This window comes from Malus sylvestris, chromosome 12, assembly GCF_916048215.2.
Source record: "Malus sylvestris chromosome 12, drMalSylv7.2, whole genome shotgun sequence".
NCBI classification, from domain to species: domain Eukaryota; kingdom Viridiplantae; phylum Streptophyta; class Magnoliopsida; order Rosales; family Rosaceae; genus Malus; species Malus sylvestris.
Window position 1 is genome coordinate 5,091,500 of NC_062271.1, and position 8,332 is coordinate 5,099,831.

Genomic DNA, 8,332 nt, shown 5'->3' on the forward strand with positions numbered 1-8,332 from the left:
AGGCCGGTACTTGGGGATATGGTACACAGTTTCTACTGATACAATTGTTTGGGTAGCCAACAGAGAAACACCACTTGGTGATTCTTTGGGATGTCTGAATCTCACTTAGCAGGGAGTTTTAGTCCTTCTTAATAGCTTAAACAACATTGTATGGTCATCAAATTCATCAAGAATCGTGGGGAATCCAGTATCACAACTCTTGGATACGGGAAATCTTATTGTAAAATACGGAAATGAAACTAACCCTTATAACTACTTGTGGCAAAGTTTCAATTATCCTTGTGACACATTGTTGCCAGAAATTAAGCTTGGTTGGAACTTAGCTAGCGGTTTAGAGAGGTATGTCTCGTCTTGGAAGAGTATAGAAGATCCTGCTCCAGGAGAGTTTTCGCTACGGATAATTCATCATGGCTTACCATAACTTTTTACTATGAAAAGAGAGAAGATACAGGTTAAAGGTCATGGAATGGCATTCATTTAACAGGATATGAATTTAAAGGAAAAAAATAACTAAATCCAATAGCTGGGGCCAAATTTGGGTTGAACAAGGATGAGGTCTACTATAAGTACACGCTCCAAAAAAGGTCGGTGTTCGCCAGATATGTATTGAACTTGTTAGGCGTTGGGGAGCTATTCACATGGGTGCACCAAACACAGAGTTTGGAATTTTCCCTTACATTCCATGCAGATTAGTGTGAAACTCATGCCTTGTGTGGTGCATATACTACATGCAATATCAATCGTGCTCCCATATGTGCATGCTTGAAGGGATTTGCACCAAAATCTCCAAAAGATTGGAACTCAGGATACTGGTCCGATGGGTGCATTCGAAAGATTTTGTTGGCCTGCAGCCATGGATATGGCTTCCTCAAGTACAATGGGATTAAATTTCTAGACACATCTTCTTCATGGTTTAATAAAAGTATGAGCCTTAAGGGATGTAGGCGATTATGTTTAGAAAATTGCTCATGTACGACGTATGCAAATCTAGATATTATGAGGGGTAGGTGGGGGGCGCGGAGGAAGCGACTGCTTGCTTTGGTTTGGTAACCTCGTTGACATAAGAGAATTCACTAGTAGTGGCAATTCACAACCACTGAAAGAAGAACCCTAACAGAGTTCATTTTGGCTACTGGAGTGAATGTCTCCTTGTAGTCTACTCCAAATGTCTGAGTAAAACCACGCGTAACCAATATGGCCTTGTGACGTTCAATTGACCCATCAACCTTGAACTTTATCTTATAGATCCATCTACTCCCAATAGCTTTCCTCCCCGATGGTAACTTCACAATGCTCCATGTTTGATTGTTCTCCAAGGCACAAAGTTCATCCTTCATAGCATTTCTCTACTCAGGAATTAGTTGAGCTTCTTGAAAGGTTCATGGTTCAATGTGATGGGAAATTTCACCCAGGAACATAGCATGATTGGGAAAGACATGACTATAATTCAACACCTCAGTGATGGGGTGTTTGGAAGCAAAGGTGACATAGTCTCATAGCCTTGCTGGAGGTTGTCGAGCACGCACAGGTTTACGCATTGTAGGAGGCGAAGTGGGAACCTCCTCGTGACTTTCATCTTGCGTAGACTCATTACCATCCCCCGAATTGCTAGGTTGAGGAGACACATGAGTAGTGTCACTCACAATCTCTTCTTGTCCATGATTGCTAGTGGCTTCAAGATCCAAATCCACTAAGTGTCAATGCATGCAGGCAAAGGAAATAAGTCACACATTAGCTCCCCCTCTCGAGAGTGAGTAGCCTTCTTGGAGAAATATGGAACAGTTTCCTCAAATTTTACATCCCTAGACACAAACATTTTGTTAGTGATAGGATTAAAACATTTGTAACCTTTTTGGGTTGATGAATACCCCATGAAGACACACTTCACAGCCCTAGCATCCAGTTTGTCACAGTGCAATGCTTGAACATGAACAAAGAAAGTGCAACCAAATACCCTCAAATGTGATAGAGTTATAGGCTTTCCTTTAAGAGTTTCATAAGGAGACTTAAACTCTAAAACACGACTAGGCAATCGGTTGATTAAATAAGTTGCAGTAAGAATGGCTTGTGACCAAAATTTCTTTGGTACATTCATATGCAACATCAATGCACAGGTCTTCTCAAGTAAATCCATATTCTTCCTTTCAGAGATCCCATTTTGTTGTGGGGTTCCCACACAACTTGTCTGGTGGATAATACCATGAGAGATTAAATATTGATTCATATTGTTGGATAAGAACTAAGTGCCATTATCAGTTCTTAGGTTCTTAATGGTTGACTGAAATTGAGTTATGACAAGTTGATGAAAGTCTTTAAACATAGAGAACACTTATTTTTGGATTTCAAGAGATATAGCCATGTTGTTCTAGTAAAGTCATCGACAAAGATAACAAAATATTTATATCCATCAAAAGATTCAATAGTTGGACCCCAAATATCGGAGTGTACAAGTTCAAAAGGTTTGCTGGCCCTAGACATTAAGGAACTAAAAAGGAGTCTAGTAAACTTGGAGAATTGACATGTATCACACATTATAGATGATTGGTACATTTTGGGAAAAAGTTTAAACAAAACAACCTCTGATGGATGGGCTAATCTTTGATGCCAGATTTATTGGTCCTTACGAGAGATTGAATCAACTTGGAAGACTTTAACTATATAAGGTTCCTTGCATAGATAGTCAAGACCATTGAAAAAAACCTTCACCCATCGTCTTCTTGGTGAGAGAATCATGAAACACAACACTGCTTGGTGAGAAAGTGACAAGACAATTTAGGGTTCTAGTGATCTTCCCTATTGACAAAAGTTGAAAGGGAAAGGTAGGAACAAATAGTGCAGTAGACTCAAGGTTGTTTGAAAGCAATTTGACTTTTCCCACGCCCAAAACCGTGGCATTTTTTCCATTAGCAACTGATACATGAGAACGTTTTGACAAGGTTTGAAAATTGTGTTAAGTTGGAGGCTTTGTTTGTCATATGGTCAATGGCTCCTGAGTCGATAATCCAACAATCATGTTCAATACTAGTGTGTAGAGTAGTTGAGAAAGCACTAAAAATATATGGAGTTTTGCTTCTTGGTATATTCTCATTTTCAGCAAGGAAACCTGTGAACTGTCCCAGTAGTGCAGTGAGATTTTCATTTGTAGCCTTCGAGCTCTCTGCAGCTTCTCTATGTCCCTTGTTTTGCAAGTATATTGCAAATTCATTGACGAGTGAGACATGATTTGAAGTGAAGTCCTAAATACCATCAGTGAATGAACTATAACTGTGATTGGCAGCATGCTGAGGTTTGTACGAGCCAATGTTGGGCTGCCTTGAAGGAATCATTTTGTGATCCTTGTTGAACTTAGGTTTCAGTTCGGGATGCAGAATCCAACACTTTTCCTTAACGTGACCTACTGCGTCATAGTAATTGCACTTCAAATGTAGATTTTTACCCTTGTAAGGCTTGTTGTTTGAGGGTTTATGTATTGCAACGTAGACTCTAAATTCAGAAATTTTGGGATTCTTCTCCAAGTTCATCACCCTTCTTCGAGTTTCTTCACGTTGAACAATGGCACACACCATTTTGAACGAAGGAAGTTTGACATTCATCAGGATGTGGCTCTTGAGATTCTCATAGTTCGAGTTCAAGCTAACAAGCAACTGATATATCTTGTCTTCTTCAACCCTTTTCATAAGAACAGCAGCGTCAATGGTATGAGGTAGATAAATATCTAACTCATTCCACATAGTCTTGAAACTTCCCAAGTGCTGCACAAAAGATTTTCTATCTTGTTGAAGATTGGCTATGTCTCTCTTTAGCTGACAAACTCGTGCGTAATTGTTTTGATTCTCATACATGTCCTTCACAAATTTCCATAGATCATGTGAGGACTCGGAATAGCTGAAAATTTCAGCAATGTTAGTTAACTTGTTACTTAATAATCGCATAAAGGAGCAAAAAGAATGAAAGTAAAAATCATGTGAGGTAGCTGAAGATTTCAGCAATGTTAGTTAAATTGTTACTTAATAATCGCATAAAGGAGCAAAAAGAATGAAAGTAAAAATTAGTTCGCGCCAGGTAGGGGTCGAACCTACGGCCTTCTGCTTAGGAAACAGACGCTCTATCCACTGAGCTACAGGCGCTTGTTGATATCATATACCTACTTTAAAGTTATTATTCTTCTACATCGACTTCCCGCCCATTTCGAATGAAAAAAGGAGCCAAATGGAAGAGTTCAGAACGCGAGAGAGAGAGAGAGAAATGGAGGAATCGATTCGGAGCTTGTGCAAGGGCGTCGCGTCCTTCTGCAACCACTTCGACAGCAGCTGCGACGCCCTCAAAACTTCCGTCGACCGCCGCCCGATCCCTCTCGATACGGCGTCGTCCAACTTCCTCAATCCCTCAACCGCCGCGTCTCCGCCGCCAGCACCCAACTCAACCTCCTTGAAACGATGTCGTTCGGCACCGTCTCCTTCGAGGAGCTCTTGGGACACTGCTGCGAGGTCCAAGGACAACCAAACCCGCCTCCTCCACCTCCAACGTCGTCTCTCCCCCTCCTCCGTCGCCCGTACTAGTTTTCTCGCCTGCCAAACACGCCCTTAAAAATAATTATTCGTAATAAATGATTAATCACGGTATTTTCAGCAGAACTTGAGATTGACGAGGACGACTTTGAAAGGACGCCGGTTGTTCAAGAGGAGGGATTCTATGCACCTGTCATTGATGAAGAAGAAGATTTGTATCCTTAATAGGAATTTGTAATTAAAATTAAAAAATTAGGAATTGGAATTTTGATTTGTGTTTTCTTAGTGGTGTTTCGATTAGATTGGATGAGTCTTTGAGTTTGAAGAAGCTCGGGCTTTCGGATGCGTCTCTTGCCACTTTAGCATCTCAAGGTCAGAAATTTATATCAAAACCCGTAAATCTGTTTGTTTGTGATTTCTAGTTCACAATGCTTGAATTTTGCGTACTTGCTTTCTTAGTTTCAGTTTAATTTTCGCTGATGCAATCGACACTTTGAGTTCTATCGCGCACTCTGCTGCAGCTAATGCTAAAAGTGAGGAACCTGATATAGCTATGCATGAGTTTTAAGTCCTTTAAGGGGTCGTATGATGCTTCCACGAAGACCTCAGGAGCTCCCAAAGATGGATTGCTATCTGATTTCGGTATTTAATTCTGTCTTTTGTAGTATGTTTCCACTGAAAATCATCGGTTTAGCTGGGAACAAAATCTTATGACGATTGCCCATTGATGTTGGCATTGCTTTTGAATAAATGTAGGGGAAGTTGAGGATAAACCAAAGCTAGCTGAAGTTCCTTTGCCTCTTGTAAAGGTATCCCAGGATGACTACGAGAGCCTTCCTTCCTACATGAAAAGTCTAGCACCTTGGGAGGTATGAAGCTGCGTTGTGTTTATTGTGATTGCATTTATGTTTTCAAATCTGCATACACTGTATTGCAAGGTAGCGCTTAAGTGACCTGCATCATGATTCATGATAATGGGAACGACTTGTAAGCAGTGAATTATTATCCAAGACCAAAACATGAATCACAGTCTAAAAGCTCCAACCAAAATTCATGTATAAGAGAACCAAGAAGAAAAGCATACCTGCAGCAACTCCAGAACTCGAAGCCATAGCACCAAGCTTCCAGTGAACCTTCTCTTCTCTTGCAGATTATCTAGAACTCGACTTTCAAATAGGATTAAGTCCAGTATGAGTGTTTTTTCTGTGAGAAGAGAGGTCACTATATATATATACATATAATCTTTACCTTGACAGATTAGGATTCCCTATTAAAATCCATATACGAAACAAACACTTATTTCCTTTTTATACATGAACTGATCTCAATGCTATACAAGATCCTTCTTTGCCAAGGATTAGCATTCCTTTTGTCAACAAGACTTTCTATCAAACTGAACACCTATAGCCGATCCAAAACTTCTCTATCTCATACTCATATTCTCACACGACTCTTATACCGGCATTTGGAATCCTTATGGTCATAAAATATAGAGAGAAGTATCTATTGAATGACTGAGAAATTGACTATTATTCTGATAGCTGTAAGATGTTGAATGTTGGATAGTGAAGTATCTATCTAGTGATAAAGTTTCCATGCTAATTGTGCTTGAGTGTTAAAAATGATATCCTAAAGGTTTCCCGTTTTAGCAACCCCAAGGGTATAGACCACGAGAGAGCTCAGGTTTGTCATTGGTCATCGTCTTGTCTTGGAACATTGTTTGAGAATGCTTCATAGCAGATTTACGCATGGTTTGTGGATTTCACTTGGCTAAATCAGTAGTCTCATTGCAGATGAAGGCTTTTTCTTTTTTTTTTTTTGTTTTTTTTTTTTCCATCCAATTGATACAAGTTAAAATGTGCAAATTTATATAAAGCCAATGGAATCGACCAAGATGTGAGGTAATGTAATAGATGGCGTTGAGGACTCTGGAAAAGTTTATGAATATGTATGATGCACCGTGTAACTCAGAGGATATCGTTATCGAGTTAGTGTCTTCATTGAGAAAGAAAAATGAATGCAAATAAGAATGACATTAGGGTAGAATAAGATCGATGTTGACAAACTTTCCGTGCCTTTATGTGCATTTAGAAACTTACCAGTTTTAGTCTTAAATGAATATATCAATCCTCATCAAATATCACAGTTCGCTTTGTAGTTTACTGTATGACGTCAAATTTGTTGTTCGTTTTGTTTCCAATTTGTGAAAAATTGTGTTGTGTTGAACTCAGACTTTCAGGACTTGGTTGCCGCTGTCGAGAAGATTAATTCAAGCCTGAAACAGAAAGCAAGGGGGAATAATTTCTTTCATCAAGATGAAATTTCGTCCTTGGGCTTAGGTAAGTTCTTTTTTTTGCTTCTTCATAGACTTTGATTTCATGCAAGAACAATAGCATGCCTGCGGTGCATCCATACTTGTTGGCATATGCACACATGTTTCATTTGAAATCTCTTTACCACCATATGTTTATAGATGTCGAAATCAACGACCTGATTTGGTGCTGTTTCATAGATATAGGGCTGAAAGCGAGCTCTTTGCTCCTGCTTGTACGCATGAATCGATTTTTTAGACCGTAAATGGTTTAATATCGTACCAAGTTTTGTAACGGGATGTAGATCATATCCAATGGAGTTTCATAAATACGAGTCTTACGAATCCTGCTGACAGAACTGCGTTAGCCTTTTACCCAATTATGCAACGGAATTGGCGCATTAGGTTTTTTTTTTTTTTTAAGTTCCGTTCGAGAACTATTTCGTTTTTAATTTTTGGTTTTCACTTTTGGCGTTAGTGATGACGAGAGGAGAGTATATATATGTTACTACTACATTTTACTTACTACTTGTGCCCTCTTGATGAACATGTATAAGATTCACAAACTTAAGGTGCACGAAGACGTCAGCTACACAATTTTTTGAAGTTCAATTTTTTTTTTCATTATTTGTATGTGGACTTATCAGTCATTTTGCAAGAGGATACTGAAGTCATTTAAGAAAAGTATGTATTTGGGTCCTGAAATGAGTTTTGAGTGTTAACAAAACCATTCTACATTGAATTGAAATAGGTTGCTCTGGGTTACGAAATACTTCGAATGTTTTTACCGTTTTTAGATCCTGGTTTTTGTATTTTTTTTAAAACAAAGATCTTACGGTTAAGACACTCAGAGTAGTGTAAAAAATCCCATGCAAGATCAGGTTGAATAATCTCAACTTGAATAGCTTCATGAAATCAGTGTTGGTAATTTTGGTCTTTGGAGTTGAAATGCAAGCTTTTAGCATGAGGGTTAGGTGAAAAAGCCACCATGATTTTTAACGTGAGCGCAACCTGTATAAATAGACCAAATTAGCTGAGGAAGAACAATAATACAAACAAACTCTTTCTTTCAATTAAGCAGATACAGTGGTAACAATGTGTTTTGAGGAAATTGAGACGTTACAACATGGCTGAAAAAGAAAATTAACATGACGAAGAAACAGGATTGCGAGGGACATTGTGAACAATTGCTCGTAAAAAGGCTTCTATGACCTGTATCGCGGGTCAATTGGTTACAATGCCTCATTCAATCCTGTTTTTTTCATCATGATTCTTTTCATTTCCGGCAGTCATGTACCCTCTCAAGTTCCTCAAACAGATTGATACCACCATATTTGCTTGCTTGAAAAGAAAGGAGTTTTTTGGTATTTTGGTTGTACCTTAAGCTAATTGGTCTTATTTTTAAAAGTGGTATTCATGTCAAAGTCATTGTGGCTTTTTCACCTACTTCTAACGCTAAGCTTGCATTTGACCTCTCAATACCAAATGGAAGGTGATTTTTCACCAGTTTTTT

The 8,332-nt window shown here is 38.8% G+C and overlaps 1 non-coding gene and 1 pseudogene across 1 annotated transcript; one reads left to right on the forward strand and one right to left on the reverse strand.

Annotated features, from left to right (window-relative positions):
- Positions 1 to 4,054: 4,054 nt before the first annotated feature.
- On the reverse strand, positions 4,055 to 4,127 carry TRNAR-CCU (transfer RNA arginine (anticodon CCU)). Its single transcript has one exon. It is a non-coding gene; the product is annotated as a tRNA-Arg (tRNA).
- Positions 4,128 to 4,219: 92 nt separating this feature from the next.
- Positions 4,220 to 7,202, forward strand: LOC126593645 (uncharacterized; annotated as a pseudogene).
- The last annotated feature ends 1,130 nt before the right edge of the window (positions 7,203 to 8,332 follow it).